The 20,082-nt window shown below is 39.3% G+C and overlaps 1 protein-coding gene across 8 annotated transcripts in view; it reads right to left on the bottom strand.

Annotated features, from left to right (window-relative positions):
- Nucleotides 1-20,082, bottom strand: part of LOC133654925 (carbohydrate sulfotransferase 15-like) — a 106,148-nt gene that overhangs the window by 36,343 nt on the left and 49,723 nt on the right. Inside the window, exon 1 of one of the 8 annotated variants that reach the window (XM_062054802.1) lies at nucleotides 12,911-12,926. The exons of the other annotated variants lie outside the window; for them this stretch is intronic. The gene's annotated coding sequence lies outside the window, so the exon portion shown is untranslated. Of the gene's footprint in view, nucleotides 1-12,910; nucleotides 12,927-20,082 lie in introns of those variants that run through there. 8 annotated transcript variants of the gene reach the window in all.

Genomic DNA, 20,082 nt, shown 5'->3' with positions numbered 1-20,082 from the left:
AATTTTTGACCACTCCTCTTGACAAAATTGGTGCAGTTCAGCTAAATTTGTTGGTTTTCTGACATGGACTTGTTGCTTCAGCATTGTCCACACGTTTAAGTCAGGACTTTGGGAAGGCCATTCTAAAACCTTAATTCTAGCCTGATTTAGCCATTCCTTTACCACTTTTGACGTGTGTTTGGGGTCATTGTCTTGTTGGAACACCCAACTGCGCTCAAGACCCAACCTCCGGGCTGATGATTTTAGGTTGTCCTGAAGAATTTGGAGGTAATCCTCCTTTTTCATTGTCCCATTTACTCTCTGTAAAGCACCAGTTCCATTGGCAGCAAAACAGGCCCAGAGCGTGATACTACCACCATGCTTGACGGTAAGCATGGTGTTCCTGGGATTAAAGGCCTCCCCTTTTCTCCTCCAAACATATTGCTGGGTATTGTGGCCAAACAGCTAATTTTTTGTTTCATCTGACCACAGAACTTTCCTCCAGAAGGTCTTATCTTTGTCAATGCGATGTCACACCTCAATGATTAATTGAAGTGTGGTGTCAATTTGAGCGGAGGCCTCTATTTGAAGAAATATGATAATTCAAGGAGTGGAATTTCTATATTTTTTACCTAAGGGAAACAATACGTTTTTTAGTTTAAGTAGACTTTACAACCAATGATTAATTAAAAGTATGGTGTCAATTTGAGTAGAGACTTTTATTTTAAGAAAAAAATGGTACTTAGTGGAATTCCTGTAATGCGTTTCCATAGGGTAAAAAAAACTAACTTCATTAGTTTAAGCGGACCTTCAACCCAATGATTAATTGAGGTGTGGTGTCAATTTGAGTGGAGGCCTCTATTTAAAGAAATACGATAATTCAAGGAGTGGAATTTCTATATTTTTTACCTAAGGGAAACAATACGTTTTTAGTTTAAGTAGACTTTGCAACCAATGATTAATTAAAAGTATGGTGTCAATTTGAGTAGAGACTTTTATTTGAAGAAAAATTAGTACTTAGTACTTAGAGGGGGTGTCGCACTAATATACAATGAAAATTTCAACCTTACCCCTAACCTAAATAATAAATATAAATCGTTTGAGGTGCTTACTATGAGGTCTGTCACACCGCTACCTCTCGACCTGGCTGTTATCTACCGCCCCCCTGGGCCCTATTCGGACTTTATCAGTGAATTCTCAGAGTTCGTTGCTGATCTAGTGACGCACGCCGACAATATAATCATAATGGGGGACTTTAATATCCATATGAATACCCCATCGGACCCTCAGTGCGTGGCGCTCCAAACCATAATTGATAGCTGTGGTCTTACACAAATAATACATGAACCCACGCATCGCAACGGTAATACAATAGATCTAGTGCTTGTCAGGGGTGTCACCACCTCCAAAGTTATGATACTTCCATATACTAAAGTAATGTCCGATCATTACCTTATAAAATTTGAAGTTTTGACTCTTTGTCAACAAGCTAATAATAATAATAACTGCTATAGCGGCCGCAACATTAATGCTGCCACAACGATGACTCTTGCTGACCTACTGCCTTCGGTAATAGCACCATTCCCAAATTATGTCGGCTCTATTGATAAACTCACTAACAACTTTGACGATGCCTTGCGCGAAATTATTGATAGTATAGCACCGCTAAAGCAAAAAAGGGCCCCTAAAAGGCGCACCCCATGGTTTACAGAAGAAATTAGAGCTCATAAATTATCATGTAGAAAACTGGAACGCAAATGGCGCGCGACTAAACTTGAGGTTTTCCATCAAGCATGGAGTGATAGTTTAATAACTTATAAACGCATGCTTACCTTAGCTAAAGCTAAATACTACTCAAATCTCATCCGCCTCAACAAAAACGATCCTAAATTTCTGTTTAGTACAGTAGCATCGCTAACCCAACAAGGGACTCCTCCCAGTAGCTCCACCCACTCGGCAGATGATTTTATGAATTTCTTTAATAAGAAAATAGAACTCATTAGAAAGGAGATTAAAGACAACGCATCCCAGCTACAACTGGGCTCTATTAACACAAATACGACTGTATATACGACGGACACTGCCCTCCAAAATAGTCTCTCTATTTTTGATGAAATAACATTAGAGGAATTATTACAGCGTGTAAGTGGGATAAAACAAACAACATGTTTACTTGACCCACTTCCTGGGAAACTTATCAAGGAACTGTTTGTATTATTAGGTCCATCAGTGTTAAATATTATAAACTTATCACTTTCCTCCGGTACTGTTCCTCTAGCATTCAAAAAAGCGGTTATTCATCCTCTGCTCAAAAGACCTAACCTCGATCCTGACCTCATGGTAAACTACCGACCGGTCTCCCACCTTCCGTTTATTTCCAAAATTCTCGAAAAAACTGTTGCACAGCAGCTAAATGAACACTTAGTGACTAACAATCTCTGTGAACCTTTTCAATCCGGTTTCAGGGCAAATCACTCTACGGAGACAGCCCTCGCAAAAATGACTAATGATCTATTGCTAACGATGGATTCTGATGCGTCATCTATGTTGCTGCTTCTTGATCTTAGCGCCGCTTTCGATACCGTCGATCATAATATTTTATTAGAGCGTATCAAAACACGTATTGGTATGTCAGACTTAGCCTTGTCTTGGTTTAACTCTTATCTTACTGACAGGATGCAGTGCGTCTCCCATAACAATGTGACCTCGGACTATGTCAAGGTAACGTGCGGAGTTCCCCAGGGTTCGGTTCTTGGCCCTGCACTCTTTAGTATTTACATGCTGCCGCTGGGTGACATCATACGCAAGTACGGTGTTAGCTTTCACTGTTATGCTGATGACACTCAACTCTACATGCCCCTAAAGCTGACCAACACGCCGGACTGTAGTCAGCTGGAGGCGTGTCTTAATGAAATTAAACAATGGATGTCCGCTAACTTTTTGCAACTCAACGCTAAGAAAACGGAAATGCTGATTATCGGTCCTGCTAGACACCAACATCTATTTAATAATACCACCTTAACATTTGACAACCAAACAATTAAACAAGGAGACTCGGTAAAGAATCTGGGTATTATCTTCGACCCAACTCTCTCGTTTGAGTCACACATTAAGAGTGTTACTAAAACGGCCTTCTTTCATCTCCGTAATATCGCTAAAATTCGTTCCATCTTGTCCACTAGCGACGCTGAGATCATTATTCATGCGTTCGTTACGTCTCGTCTCGATTACTGTAACGTATTATTTTCGGGCCTCCCTATGTCTAGCATTAAAAGATTACAGTTGGTACAAAATGCGGCTGCAAGGCTTTTGACAAAAACAAGAAAGTTTGATCATATTACGCCTATACTGTATATACCTTTATATATATACATATATATATACCTATACTGGCTCACTTGCACTGGCTTCCTGTGCACTTAAGATGCGACTTTAAGGTTTTACTACTTACGTATAAAATATTACACGGTTTAGCTCCAGCCTATCTCGCCGATTGTATTGTACCATATGTCCCGACAAGAAATCTGCGTTCAAAGAACTCCGGCTTATTAGTGATTCCCAGAGCCAAAAAAAAGTCTGCGGGCTATAGAGCGTTTTCTATTCGGGCTCCAGTACTCTGGAATGCCCTCCCGGTAACAGTTAGAGATGCTACCTCAGTAGAAGCATTTAAGTCCCATCTTAAAACTCATTTGTATAATCTAGCCTTTAAATAGACCCCCCCTTTTTTAGACCAGTTGATCTGCCGTTTCTTTTCTTCTCTCCTCTTCTCCCCTGTCCCTTGCGAGGGGGAGTTGCATAGGTCCGGTGGCCATGGATGAAGTGCTGGCTGTCCAGAGCCGGGACCCCGGGTGGACCACTAGCCTGTGCATCGGTTGGGGACATCTCTGCGCTGCTGACCCGTCTCCGCTCGGGATGGTTTCCTGTTGGACTGGACTCCCGCTGATGTGTTGGATCCACTGTGGACTGGACTTTCACAATGTTATGTCAGACCCACTCGACATCCGTTGCTTTCGGTCTCCCCTAGAGGGGGGGGGGGTTACCCACATATGCGGTCCTCTCCAAGGTTTCTCATAGTCATTCACCGACGTCCCACTGGGGTGAGTTTTTCCTTGCCCGTATGTGGGCTCTGTACCGAGGATGTCGTTGTGGCTTGTACAGCCCTTTGAGACACTTGTGATTTAGGGCTATATAAATAAACATTGATTGATTGATTGAATTCCTGTAATGCAATTCCATAGGGTAAAAAAACTAACGTCATTAGTTTAAGCAGACCTTCAACCCAATGATTAATTGAGGTGTGGTGTCAATTTGAGTGGAGGCCTCTATTTGAAGAAATACGATAATTCAAGGAGTGGAATTTCTATATTTTTTTACCTAAGGGAAACAATACGTTTTTTAGTTTAAGTAGACTTTGCAACCAATGATTAATTAAAAGTATGGTGTCAATTTGAGTAGAGACTTTTATTTTAAGAAAAAATAGTACTTAGTGGAATTCCTGTAATGCGTTTCCATAGGGTAAAAAAAACTAACTTCATTAGTTTAAGCGGACCTTCAACCCAATGATTAATTGAGGAGTGGTGTCAAATTGAGTGGAGGCCTCTATTTGAAGAAATACGATAATTCAAGGAGTGGAATTTCTATATTTTTTTTTCTAAGGGAAACAATACGTTTTCTAGTTTTAGCAGACTTTGCAACCAATGATTAATTAAAAGTATGGTGTCAATTTGAGTAGACTTTTATTTGAAGAAAAAATAGTACTTAGTGGAATTCCTGTATTGCGTTTCCATAAGGTAAAAAAACTAACTTCATTAGTTTAAGCAGACCTTCAACCCAATGATTAATTGAGGTGCGGTGTCAATTTGAGTGGAAGCCTCTATTTGAAGAAATACGATAATTCAAGGAGTGGAATTTCTATATTTTTTCCTAAGGGAAACAATACGTTTTTTAGTTTAAGCAGACTTTGCAACCCATGATTAATTAAAAGTATGGTGTCAATTTGAGTAGAGACTTTTATTTGAAGAACAATTAGTACTTAGTGGAATTCCTGTAATGCGTTTCTATAGGGTAAAAAAACGAACTTCATTAGTTTAAGCGGACCTTCAACCCAATGATTAATTGAGGTGTGGTGTCAATTTGAGTGGAGGCCTCTATTTGAAGAAATACGATAATTCAAGAGTAGAATTTCTTTATTTTTTTCCCAAGGGAAACAATAAGTTTTTTAGTTTAAGCAGACTTTGCAACCAATGATTAATTAAAAGTATGGTGTCAATTTGAGTAGAGACTTTTATTTGAAGAAAAAATAGTCATTAGTGGAATTCCTGTAATGCGTTTTCATAGGGTAAAAAAACTAACTTCATTAGTTTAAGCGGACCTTCAACCCAATGATTAATTGAGGTGTGGTGTCAATTTGAGTGGAGGCCTCTATTTGAAGAAATACGATGATTCAAGGAGTGGAATTTCTATATTTTTTTCCTAAGGGAAACAATACGTTTTTTAGTTTAAGTAGACTTTGCAACCAATGATTAATTAAAAGTATGGTGTCAATTTGAGTAGAGACTTTTATTTTAAGAAAAAATAGTACTTAGTGGAATTCCTGTAATGCGTTTCCATAGGGTAAAAAAACTAACTTCATTAGTTTAAGCGGACCTTCAACTCAATGATTAATTGAGGAGTGGTGTCAAATTGAGTGGAGGCCTCTATTTCAAGAAATACGATAATTCAAGGAGTGGAATTTCTTTTTTTTTTTCTCTAAGGGAAACAATACGTTTTTTTAGTTTAAGCAGACTTTGCAACCAATGATTAATTAAAAGTATGGTGTCAATTTGAGTAGACTTTTATTTGAAGAAAAAATAGTACTTAGTGGAATTCCTGTATTGCGTTTCCATAAGGTAAAAAAACTAACTTCATTAGTTTAAGCAGACCTTCAACCCAATGATTAATTGAGGTGCGGTGTCAATTTGAATGGAGGCCTCTATTTGAAGAAATACGATAATTCAAGGAGTGGAATTTCTATATTTTTTTCCTAAGGGAAACAATACGTTTTTTAGTTTAAGTAGACTTTGCAACCCATGGTAAATTAAAAGCATGTTGTCAATTTGAGCAGAGACTTTTATTTGAAGAAAAATTAGTACTTAGTGGAATTCCTGTAATGCGTTTCCATAGGGTAAAAAAACTAACTTCATTAGTTTAAGCGGACCTTCAACCCAATGATTAATTGAGGTGTGGTGTCAATTTGAGTGGAGGCCTCTATTTGAAGAAATACGATAATTCAAGGAGTGGAATTTCTATATTTTTTACCTAAGGGAAACAATACGTTTTTTAGTCTAAGTAGACTTTGCAACCAATGATTAATTAAAAGTATGGTGTCAATTTGAGTAGAGACTTTTATTTTAAGAAAAAATAGTACTCAGTGGAATTCCTGTAATGCGTTTCCATAGGGTAAAAAAACTAACTTCATTAGTTTAAGCGGACCTTCAACCCAATGATTAATTGAGGAGTGGTGTCATATTGAGTGGAGGCCTCTATTTGAAGAAATACGATCATTCAAGGAGTGGAATTTCTATTTTTTTTCTTCTAAGGGAAACAATACGTTTTTTAGTTTAAGCAGACTTTGCAACCAATGATTAATTAAAAGTATGGTGTCAATTTGAGTAGACTTTTATTTGAAGAAAAAATAGTACTTAGTGGAATTCCTGTATTGCGTTTCCATAAGGTAAAAAAACTAACTTCATTAGTTTAAGCGGACCTTCAACCCAATGATTAATTGAGGTGTGGTGTCAATTTGAGTGAAGGCCTCTATTTCAAGAAATACAATAATTCAAGGAGTGGAATTTCTATTTTTTTTTTTCTAAGGGAAACAATACGTTTTTTAGTTTAAGCAGACTTTGCAACCAATGATTAATTAAAAGTATGGTGTCAATTTGAGTAGACTTTTATTTGAAGAAAAAATAGTACTTAGTGGAATTCCTGTATTGCGTTTCCATAAGGTAAAAAAACTAACTTCATTAGTTTAAGCGGACCTTCAACCCAATGATTAATTGAGGTGTGGTGTCAATTTGAGTGAAGGCCTCTATTTCAAGAAATACAATAATTCAAGGAGTGGAATTTCTATTTTTTTTTTTCTAAGGGAAACAATACGTTTTTTAGTTTAAGCAGACTTTGCAACCAATGATTAATTAAAAGTATGGTGTCAATTTGAGTAGACTTTTATTTGAAGAAAAAATAGTATTTAGTGGAATTCCTGTATTGCGTTTCCATAAGGTAAAAAAAACTAACTTCATTAGTTTAAGCAGACCTTCAACCCAATAATTAATTGAGGTACGGTGTCAATTTGAGTGGAGGCCTCTATTTGAAGAAATACGATAATTCAAGGAGTGGAATTTCTATATTTTTTCCTAAGGGAAACAATACGTTATTTAGTTTAAGCAGACTTTGCAACCAATGATTAATTAAAAGTATGGTGCCAATTTGAGTAGACTTTTATTTGAAGAAAAATTAGTACTTAGTGGAATTCCTGTAATGCGTTTACATAGGGTAAAAAAACTAACTTCATTAGTTTAAGCAGACCTTCAACCCAATGATTAATGGAGGTGTGGTGTCAATTTGAGTGGAGGCCTCTATTTGAAGAAATACGATAATTCAAGGAGTAGAATTTCTTTATTTTTTTCCTAAGGGAAACAATACGTTATTTTAGTTTAAGCAGACTTTGCAACCCATGATTATTTAAAAGTACGGTGTCAATTTGAGTGGAGGCCTCTATTTGAGGAAATTCGACAATTCAGTGAGTGGACTTTCTGAAATTTTTAAGGTTAAAACATTAGCTGTTTATTTGTTTTAATTGGACCTTGCACCTGGTGATTATCAAAGGAGTGGGGGCGTTTATTTGAGGGGATACATGTAATTCAGTGAGTGTTGTATAAGGAGTTAATCTCCAACGCCCCCATCCTAGAGCGTCAATGTGGAACCAGCGATAAGGACGTGGAATGGATTCAGGCTAGAAGCCACCAGGATGCTAGCTGGACTCTTCTGGGAAGGAGGAGCGGGGCTGGAGGCGGGACACAAAATCAAACAAGCCCAGTGTGGGATTATAGCCGCAGGGGAAAAAAAATTGCTCACTGTGAAGTCACACGGATCAGGAAGAAGAAAGATCCTGTGTCTTAACGAGAGACAAGAATGTTTTAGATAATGCTCCTTTGTGCCCACATGAAGGCGGTCAGTGAACGCAACACGAATTCACCTCACCACGCTGCACAGGATGGTGATTTATTCACATATGCAGACATGATTAGGATGTGCCGAGCGCTACACCTGCACTCATTCATCATAAGATAAGACCACCATCAGGGTGACTCATCGCCCCCGTCCCACGGGTGCCTCCCCCGACCTCTATCTGCGGCGCCGATAAGAGGGAGGGAGCGGCGGAGATGCCATCTACCTCCGTGCGAGCGTTCGCCACATCAACAGTCTCACCGACACACAGGTGCAGAAATAACGAGCCGCCTTCCAAGAGACAAATTTGGTTGTAGACAGGAAGAGACGACAATTCATCCTCAGCAGCTGCACACAGTATTTGCAGAAAAAACAAAGTGCCTCTCAAATTCTGTACCACATGTGGGCGGAGTTGCTCGGCGGGTACAGCCGCCATCCGGAACCTTGAGGTTTTCTGGTTTGAGTCCAGCTTCCGCCATCCGAGTCACTGCCATTGTGTCCCTAGAAAGGACACTTCACCCACCTTGGTCACTGGAATACATGTAGCTTACCACCACCACAGGTTTCTCAATGTAAAGCCCTATATACAAATAATTCATTCGTTCATTTGGACCAATAACGTGCGGCTTTAACAATCAACTTTTAAAGAGCTGGATCGTCCGTGACTGACCTATTACTACTTGTCCTAATACCATTACAGACTAGCCTTCCAGGACATTTTGGCCTAATTTCCTGAAGAAATAGCATCAGTTTTGAGTGTCTCTTTATAACTCATCAGAGCGAGACCTTTCCTCAGACAGAGATTAACAAGCTATCTTTGTTATTATTCTGAGTCTTTTCTATGGATGTTCTCATTCATCCGGGTCATTGCATTCTCAGGATCTAATGGTACATACGGAACAATACGGGTCCCAAAATTTACCCCTGAGAAACCTGTGGTTGGGCCTAAAGCCTGATTGAAAAGTATTAAACATGGACAGGAAAAAGTAATACGGGTGTTGGTGTACAACTTTCCAAGGACTTTGACCATAAATGGCAGGTTTGATAAGGGCTCATAGTTCAGTGCTGTGGAATAAGACTTATGCCATTCAATCAGTCGCAACTTGGCTTTTCAGTTTGTCTTCGAACACGTTTCACCTCTCGTCCGAACGGGCTTCGTCAGTTCACACTTATAGATCTAGTTAAGATCTGTCCAGTCTAAGTCTATGAGCGTAAACTGATGAAGCCTGTTTGAACGAGAGGCGAAACGACTTCTAAGACACGCTGAACAGTCCAGTTGCGACTGATTGAATGGCCTGAGAGTATCCTAAATCTTATTCCACAGTACTGAACTATCAGCATATATCAGACCTGCCGTTTTTGGGCAGTCCTTGAAAAAGTTGTATACCAACAGCCTAACGACTTTCTCCCGTCTAACAAGATGTTTGATACTTTCCAATCAGGCTTTAGGCCCAACCACAGGTTCCTCAGGGGTAAATACTGGGAGCCCTATTGTTCAATATGTAGATGCTGCCATTCGGCCAGCTAATACCTATCACAGCTATGCAGCTGACACTCAGATCTACGTGTCAATGACGGCAGACGAACGTCGGTCTATTGATTTCCCGTGGCTATAGATCTCGTTCCTGTTTCAGCTTCTCTCTTAACGGTACTGGAACTAGTCGTGGAGCATGAATAACTGGTTGTGCATCTTTTCTCAGCTCAACTTCAAGTGAACTACGGTAACAGTCCAAACCCTTTAAATTTGCCAGGATCACTGGCGTTTGTACACTCTCTTCACCAGGCCTAGTTTTTCACACACTCGGATTCGTGCCCCTCGGGAGCTACAGCAAACATGAGTTATTGCACCTTCCCCATAGCTTTAATTTTGTTGCGCCTTCAATTGTGTGTCATTTGACTAATTGGGTTTCTCCCTTATTGTTTGTAGTTTATGACTGGACAGCAGATGGGTGCCCAGGAGATAAAGTCCAGAGATATAGTCTGTCTCTCTCTCTCTCGATCTCTTTTTCTCTCGCATCGCCAGCTATCTGATCCCCGCGCACCAGCGTTTGATGCCAAGACTGGCTTTATTAGTGACAATATAATTTGTATATAACTGTTGTTAAATAAACTGTTCAATAAGAACAAAACAGTCCATAGTGTCCGTTATGCTTTGTGTCCCTTTTCAACTAGACACATTTTGAGCTTGCTTCTTCCCAAAGTCTTTGTGAGTTGACTAGCGTTGTAATGAATCATATTCGATACTATACCGCCTCCGGAGTCGTCACGTCATGACATTGCTGGTTTTACGAGCAGAGGAGCATGTTCGGCAGTGCACAATCATGGAGTACTTACAAGCAGACACAGTGTGTAGACAGAAAAGGGAGAACGGAAGCATTTTGGCTTAAAAACTAACGATAAAGTGAAGCTATAACACTGAAACGCCCTCAGGAAGAGACATGGTAGCTAGCGGCTAATGTCCATGCGCAGTCAGCAGTGTTTTAGCTACTTCTAAATCATTAATCCTTGTCTCCATGGCGACAAATAACGTAAGTTTCTTACAAGTATCATCCCTGCAGGACGAGGAATAGCTAAACATGCTTCACTACACACTATAGCTCACCGGTGTCAAAATGTAAACAAACGCCATGGGTGGATTTACACCTAGCATCCACTGTAATGATACCAAGTACAGGTGCGTATCTTGTCGCTACTACTATGATTACATCGATATTTTTTGGCATTACATCATGTTCTTTGGTTTTTAAACATTTGTATTATGTTTATAAACTCAGGAAATACGTCCCTGGACACATGAGGACTTTGAATATGACTGTGGAGGTTGCCCTCCAGGGGGTTCTTTGGACCACCAAACACCGACATGAGAGCCTGCTGCAGGTTCACGATACAGTTTATTTTTTCAAATAAAGTCTCTGTGTTGCTTTTCAGCAATTGTCTTTTTTGTGACTGTCCGTCTTGCTCTCGCTCTCCCCCAGCTCCAACAATGTCTCTCCTCCCGGCTGCTACTCAAACAGAGCGACAGGTGATTAGATAATAAGGTCCACCTGGGCCATCTACGCACCTGTCGCTGACTCCGAGGCCGGTCCTGGCACACCCCGTTCCGCTGCAGGCCCGCAGGCCACGCCCCCCTCCACAATGACCAATATATGATCCTGTAACTACTTGGTATCGGATTGATACCCAAATTTGTGGTATCATCCGAAACTAATGTAAAACATCCAAACAACAGAAGAATAAGTGATTATTACATTTGAACAGAAGTGTAGATAGAACATGTTAAAAGAGAAAGTAAGCAGATATTAACAGTAAATGAACAAGTAGGTTAATAATTCATTTTCTACCACTTGTCCTTAATAATTTTGACAAAATAATAGAATGATAAATGACACAATATGTTACTGCATATGTCAGCAGACTAAATTAGGAGCCTTTGTTTGTTTACTTACTAATAAAAGACAAGTTGTCTCGTATGTTCACTATTTTATTTAAGGACAAACTTGCAATAAGAAACATATGTTTAATGTACCCTAAGATTTTTTGTTAAAATAAAGCCAATAATGCAATTTTTTGTGGTCCCCTTTATTTAGAAAAGTATCGAAAAGTATCAGAAAACATTTTGGTTTTTACCTGTACCAAAATATTTGTATCGGGACAACACTACAGTTGTAAGCCTTCAGTGGGTTATGATTTCGATCCATTTGTGGCTTTATTTCCATTGCCTAGATGTCACGCCGACTAATCAACTTAGCTTCAGTGTCTGGCTTAAATGTCACTACAGTTCCGTTCACTCGTCGAGGCTCCATCCACTTATCTTGTTCAACGACATTCCCACTGAGTTGTTTTGTTTCTGTGTTCCAAAAAATGGTGTGCACCAATTTACAAAGAATGTGTCAGATAGAGCAGTTACTTCTAGTGTTTTTACACATCCTCACTTTGGAAAAACATTGTTTTGCTAAATTATTTTGTCCTTTGACATCTTGGCGGGGTTTTCCATAGGCGGGACTCAGCCTCTGAGCATGTTTTGTTTCACATCTTTTGCAATTAAAAGCCCCTGAATTATTTTGGTATTTCATATTGTTTTGCTTTATTGCGCGTCCAGACCGCCGGGGGTGTCAAACGTATGACCCGCGGGCCTGAACAGGTTTAATCCCGCCCGCAAAATCAGTTTGCTAAATATAAAAATGAGCTGCTGTTATAAATGTGTCCACTGGATGTCGCAATAGCAATTTAGGTGTAACCCACATCACACATGACGGTGTTTAAAGATGACGTGTCAGCTGACTTTAAGCGCCCTACTGGATTGGCTGCCACTACTCCAATTAGCACAGGTGCAAACAATCAGCTGCTCCTGTTGTGGCTGGCAGCAGGTGGCGCACAACATCTTCTTTCATTGTAAATAATTTACTCAAAGGATAGAATAACTAAACGGTAAGATGCAAAGACTTAAGTCAACTTGACCATCATCGTTTTAGTTAGAGTTCCATGCAGCGCTTGCAATTGGTTGAATGCATGATGCGCACCCTGAACTCCATTGCAAAATGTGTGTTTGTGCATTTGTTCTATTTTATGTCATACTTAAATCTACTATGTTCACATTGGTTAAGTTTGTAGTTATGTTACCTTGATTTCGGCTATGGTGTCATTTTGAGAACTGTTTTGTTAATATTATAACGGTAATAATTGAATGGTAATGGTGGCACAGGGGTTAGTGCGTGTGCCTCACAATACGAAGGTCCTGGGTTCGATCCTGGGCTCGGGATCTTTCTGTGTGGCGTTTGCATGTTCTCCCCGTGACTGCGTGGGTTCCCTCTGGCTTCCTCCCACTTCCAAAGACATGCACCTGGGGATAGGTTGATTGGCAACACTAAATTGGCCCTAGTGTGTGAATGTGAGTGTGAATGTTGTCTGTCTATCTGTGTTGGCCCTGCGATGAGGTGGCGACTTGTCCAGGGTGTACCCCGCCTTCCGCCCGAGTGCAGATGAGATAGGTTCCAGCACCCCCCGCGACCCTGAAAGGGACAAGCGGTAGAAAATGGATGAATGGTGATAAATGAATGTGTTGTGGCAGTTGCGGATTTCACCAATGCAGCGGTTTGAGGGAACAATCGATTGCTTTTCGTTTTTAATTAACTGCTGACATGAGAATCCTAAACAGGAAGTGCTTAAAGTTGAATACCTTTGTAAATACACTAAGACAAAGTCTAAGTTCATTTTGTTGTTCATGGTGTTTTTGAAACGCCACCAATTTTTTTTCCTCAGAATTTTCAACGAACTTGAAGTGTTTTGCCAAGACGATTATTTGTAATGTGTACATTTTCAGAATGTTCTTGTTCTATATTTGGCTAAAGTAAGTCAAAGAAAACAATCTGAATTTGTATTTATTTTTAAGTTTTAGTGCCATGATTTTACCAGTCCGGCCCATGTGGGAATATGCTCTCCTCCATGCGGCCCCTGAGCTAAAATTAGTTTGACATCCCCTACACATTGCTGCACCCAGGTACCTTCTGGTTTCACCAAAGGTTCTGACGTGCTGCATGTCTAATTCATTAGCCTAGCAATTTTAGACTGCTAACGTTAATTCTGCTACCTGCAGAAGCCTCTCCCTCACCTTCTTGTCCATAACTCCAAAAACAATCTGGTCACGGATCATCCATTCTTGCAGCTCCAAACTTTGAGCTGATTGCTGCACGTGTGAGCAAAACACTACTTTCAAAATTTCCATTCTTCTTCAATGAGCGATGTTCATCAAATTTTCAGACGATTGCGTCGAATGCATTCCTACCTTCAACGTCCGCCAACAAAAACCCCCTGAGGTCCAGCCAAGGCGAGCACCACGGCTATTTTCCTTGCCTCGGGTTTGTCGCCCAGTCCGGTGGCTTGTAAGTACAGCATGATGCATGCTGCTTAAAGGTAAGTTACTCACAGTCAACATTCTTACATGCAATTTACAGCTTCAGGCGACTTTACACTTTTCATGACGTCAAGTGGGCCACTCCCAGTACCATGTTGTTTTTCATGAAAACATTTAAATGACAACAATTTGTTAATTCATAAAATTATTTCATTCCATGAGGTGGGACAAAAGCTAATGACATGGATTGTTTTTGCTGTAATAAAGTGCATCTGGAAAGTATTCACAACGCTTCATTATTTCCACATTTTGTTATGTTATAGCCTTATTCCAAAATGTGTGTCCTCAAAATTCTACAAATTAAAATGGGATTTTTTTTTAATTTCATGTACAAAATTATTTACAGCTTGCTCAATACTTTGTTGATGCAGAAATTATTGCCTCGCGTCTTTTTGAATAGGATGCCACAAGCTTGGCACACCTATATTTGGGCAGTGTTGCCCTTTTCTCTTTTGCAGCTCCTCTCAAGCTCCATCAGGTTGGATGAAAAGTGTCAGTTTTAGTCCAGGATGCCTCTGTACATTGCTGCATTCATCTTAGTCTAGTCAGGGACGTGACCAAGAACCCGATGGTCACTCTGTCAGAGCTACAACATTCCTCTGTGGAGAGAGGAAAACCTTCCAGAAGGACAACCATCTCAGCAGCAAACCACTAATCATGCCTGTGTGGTAGAGTGGCCTAGACAGAAGTCATTTCTGAGTAAAGAGTTTGCCAAAATGCATCTGAAAGACTCTCAGACCATGAGAAACAAGAATGTCTGGTCTGATGAGACAAAGATTGAACTCTTTGGCGTGAATGCCAGGCATCATGTTTGGAGGAAACCAGGCACCGCTCATCACCGGGTCAATACCATCCCTACAGTGAAGCATGGTGGTGGTGGCAGCATCATGGTGTGGGGATGGTTTTAAGCGGCAGGCACTGGAGACTAGCCAGGATAGAGGGAAATATGAGTGCAGCAATGTACAGAGACATCCAACCCGAGGAAGCTTGAGAGGTGCTGCAAAGAGGAACGGGTGAAACTGCCCAAAGATAGGTGTGCCAAGCTTATAACATCATATTCAAAAAGACTTGAGGCTGTAATTGCTGCCAACGGTGCATCAACAAGGTATTGTGCAAAGGCTGTGAATACACGTTAGGTGTGTCAACAACAAAAAAATATTTTCTAATGAATCGTGATTCTTACTTGAAAAGATTCTTTATCGATTAATTAAAAAAGCAACAAAAAAATTAGTTTTTTGAATCTGTCCTGTCGAGACACTCAGGCAAACCATATTGTTGATGTAGATCAGGGGTCACCAACGCGGTGCCCGCGGGCACCAGGTAGCCCGTAAGGACCAGATGAGTAGCCCGCTGGCCTGTTCTAAAAATAGCTCAAATAGCAGCACTTACCAGTGAGGTGCCTCTATTTTTTTAAATTGTATTTATTTACTAGCAAGCTGGTCTCACTTTGCCCGACATTTTTAATTCTAAGAGAGACAAAACTCAAATAGAATTTGAAAATCCAAGAAAATATTTTAAAGACTTGGTCTTCACTTGTTTAAATAAATTCATACATTTTTTTTACTTTGCTTCTTATAACTTTCAGAAAGACAATTTTAGAGAAAAAATCCAACCTTAAAAATGATTTCAGGATTTTTAAACACATATACCTATTTACCTTTTAATTTCCTTCCTCTTCTTTCCTGACAATTTAAATCACTGTTCAAGTAAATTTATTTTTTTAATTGTAATTTAATTCTTCATTTTAGCTTCTGTTTTTTCGACGAAGAATATTTGTGAAATATTTCTTCAAACCTATTATCATTAAAATTCAAAAAAATTATTCTGGCAAATCTAGAAAATCTGTAGAATCAAATTTAAATCTTATTTCAAAGTCTTTTGAATTTCTTTTAAAATGTTTGTTCTGGAAAATCTAGAAGAAAATAATGATTTGTCTTTGTTAGAAATATAGCTTGGTCCAGTTTGTTATATATTCTAACAAAGTGCAGATTGGATTTTAACCTATTTAAAACATGTCATCAAAATTCTAAAATTAATCTTAATCAGGAAAAATTAGTAATGATGTTCCATAAATTCTTTTTTGAATTTTTTCAAAAATATTCGAGTTAGCTAGTTTTTCTCTTCTTTTTTTCGGTTGAATTTCGAATTTTAGAGAGTCGAAATTGAAGATAAACTATGTTTCAAAATTTAATTGTCATTTTTTTCGTGTTTTCTCCTTTTTTAAACCGTTCAATTAAGTGTAAATATCATTAATTATTAATAATAACATAGAGTTAAAGGTAAATTGAGCAAATTGGCTATTTCTGGCAATTTATTTAAGTGTGTATCAAACTGGTAGCCCTTCGCATTAATCACTACCCAAGAAGTAGCTCTTGGTTTCAAAAAGGTTGGTGACCCCTGATGTAGATGATCCATATTTGCTGTACAGATATACTCTAGAAGTGTGGGATACTTCTCATGTTGCCTTATTTGTATTTGACTTTTTGAAATGTTTGGGTCGCAGTTTATTAAACAAAAACATTTTTCGTTTAAGTAATATAGACATTTATCATGGAAAAATGTTGTAAATCGTAGAACTGGCACCCAATGTTATTAAAAAAGTATTGATTTTCAATCGAAAATCGATTCGGAATCGAATCGTTACCCCCCAAAATCGAAATCTTGTGGTGCCCAAAGATTCCCAGCCCTAGTACATTTGATTTTTTATTTTTAATAATTTTAGAGAGAAAAATGAACACCTTTTCACATTGTCGTTGTGGGGTATTGTCTGCATTTTGGAATAAGGTTGTAGTATAAATAAATGTAGAAAAAGTATAGCGCTGTGAACAATTTTTGGATGCACCTTATAGTACTAGAGCAGTCACACACACACCTGATCCTACTGTGCCATTCGGTGGCTCTAGTGTGTCTATCACCACAACCTTGTCACGGAATTGAACGGATCAGTGTGTGGATGCAAAATAAATTTCAACAGCTGAACTCAGACAAAATCGCAATAATTGTCTGTGACCCACAGAAGCAAAGAGAAAGTGTTATCAGTCATCTTGAGACCCTCTCACTAAAAATGATAATTAGACATCTAAGGGGTAATAAATACACTCAGCTATTTGGTCAATACCATCAGCAGCTGTTTACCACTTGCAAAATATTGCTAAAATTAAAGGAATAATGTCTAAATCAGACTTAGAGACACTAATCCATATCTTTGTCACCAGCAAGCCAGACTACTGTAACAGCCTTCTCACTGGGCTCTCTGAACGGGCTTTAAATACATAATACATCTAGAATGCTGCTGCTCGAGTCCTGGCTAGAACCAGGAATTACAACCATATTAGTCCAGCGCTGAGGTCACCGCGCTGGTTTCCTGTCACTCAGAGAACAGACTTTAAAACGGCTTTGTACATCCCTAACGTACCAGAGTCATATCAAGCATCTCGGAGCTCGGAGAACCTCTGAGAACGGTTTCCTAGGGTGCCCCAGAAACAGGGTTTCAGTTTTATGCAGCTAAAACCTGGAAGATGTGACACAAAGCCTCAACTGTGACAACGATCAAATCCGGACTGATTTTATCTACACTCTTTACTTAGAACTCAATTAATTAATGTTTTATTTTTATTGAACTGCCCTGCGTATGAGTTGTGCTCTACGAACTGGCCTTCTTTATCCCACGAACACACCAGAGAAGTCATCGATTGACCAAAACCCCAGCAGGAAGTCATCATTGTACGCTCAGACAAGTACAGTGAGAACATGATGTCCTACTTCCTTACCAATGCAAGTAGACTAATTGCTCTGCAAGCCGACGGGGCCCTGAAGTGACCCTTTTTTTTTTTTGGTTTTGTTTCCACTAGAAGAAAAGTGCTCTAGATTTACAACAAAGAAACGGAAGAACATTTAACTTTGGACAACCTCCAAAAGCAATAGGCGTGTCCACATTAGAGCTTACAATTATAGCAGTTAGTCAAAAAGGCATGACTGGAGACATCACGGGATGACATGTACTCATCAAAAGCAAGTAATTGTTGCTGATGACGAACGAATGCTCATAGAACCAAACATAGAACAAACCCCTTTTGAAAGTGCCAAATCGGCATTTCCAAGGTTGAATGCATCATGTTAAGTACCAAGTTCAAATTGCAAGTTATAATCTTCAACATTGGCTTCGTCAACAGGTAAATGGTAAATGAGTCATACTTGTAGAGCACTTCAGCCTCCAAAAGCATTAGGCGTGTCCTAAGGGTGTAACGGTACACAAACATTTCGGTTCGGTACACACCTGTTTAGAGGTCACGGTTTGGTTCATTTTCGGTACAGTAAGAAAACAACAAAATATAAATGTTTTGGTTATTTATTTACCAAATTTGTAAACAATGGCTTTATCCTTTTAACATTGGGAACACTATAATAATTCTGCCCACGTTAATCAACATTAAACTGCCTCAAGTTGTTGCTCAGATTAAATAAAATGACAAAACTTTTCTTCTACATATAAAAAGTGCAACATTAAACAGTTTCAAGTCAACTCATCGTGCTTAATTTATTACAGCATTTGGGAAGCCTGTAGTTGATTTTTATTATGTAAATGGTATATTTTTTATCAACATGTGCTAGCAGGGACCCTGCCATTCAAAACTAGGCTGCTACATTACTAATGATTACACACACACACCGCAAAATGAGCTAACGTTACGCTAAAAGCTAATTAGCCTTCACCTCAAGCCAGGACTGCGAGCGAGCTGAGCTGCAGTTTGTTTCTAGAAGGTCAACGGGCTCATAGTGATGTTACTAGTAGTTGACTGGGAGGTGTTTATTTGAATTTGGGGAGAGTCCGCTGCCTGATGCTTACCAGCTAAACCTCTATCTGCTAACCCCACCGCAGAAGCACTGACTCCATGCGCTCTGAATATGCACTGCTGATTGGCTGTTACCGCTCTGAATACGCACTGCTGATTGGCTGTTACCGCTATGGTTGTAACCAATCAGATGGTTGTGTGGGTGGGACAATATTGGGTGCTGAGACAGAGGCAGAAAGCAGAGCAGCTTGTTAAGACTTTAGCTTAGGTGGCTACTTCATATGTTCGTGTGGAAACTCGTTCGGTACACCTCCGAACCGAACCGGAACCCCCGTACCGAAATGGTTTAATACAAATACACGTACCGTTACACCCCTAGCATGTCCACATTAGAGCTTACAATTATAGCAGTTAGTCAAAAATGCATGACTGGAGACATCACGGGATGAAATGTACTCATCAAAAGCAAGTAATTGTTGCTAATGATGACCAGTGCGGACATGTGACGAGCTCATCACCTTGCAAAAAGACTCACATGAAGATAAACGCATGGAAATGACGGGCGAATGCTCATAAAACGAAACATAGAACAAACCCCTTTTAAAAAGTGCCAAATCGGCATTTCCAAGGTTGAATGCATCATGTTAAGTACTAAGTTCAAATTGCAAGTTATAATCTTCAACATTGGCTTCGTCAACAGCGAATGGCAAATGGGTTATACTTGTATAGCGCTTTTCTACCTCCAAGGTACTCAAAGCGCTTTGACACTATTTCCACATTCACCCATTCACACACTGATGGCAGGAGCTGCCATGCAAGGCCCTAACCACGATCCATCAGGAGCAAGGGTGAAGTGTCTTGCTCAAGGACACAACGGACGTGACGAGGTTGTCCTCTGTGGTTTTTTATCAACTTTGATTTCTATTTACTGTTTTAATTGGTTTTTCCCTTTAAAATCGTTTTGAATCATATTTATTTTTATATTGTTTTTAAATTGGTTTTATATTTATTTATTTTTTGTTTTTATTCAGTCATTGGTGGAGCTAAGGATAATATTTGAACATTGTTTCTAATAGAGCTGTCCGATAATATCGGCCTGCCGATATATGCGTTAAAATGTAATATCGGAAATTATCGGTATCGGTTTTTTTTATTATCGGTATCGGTTTTTTTTTTTTTTTATTAAATCAA

This window comes from Entelurus aequoreus, linkage group LG08, assembly GCF_033978785.1.
Source record: "Entelurus aequoreus isolate RoL-2023_Sb linkage group LG08, RoL_Eaeq_v1.1, whole genome shotgun sequence".
Lineage (NCBI taxonomy): Eukaryota > Metazoa > Chordata > Actinopteri > Syngnathiformes > Syngnathidae > Entelurus > Entelurus aequoreus.
Note: the sequence above shows the minus strand (reverse complement) of the source record. Positions and strands in the feature narration are given on the sequence as shown.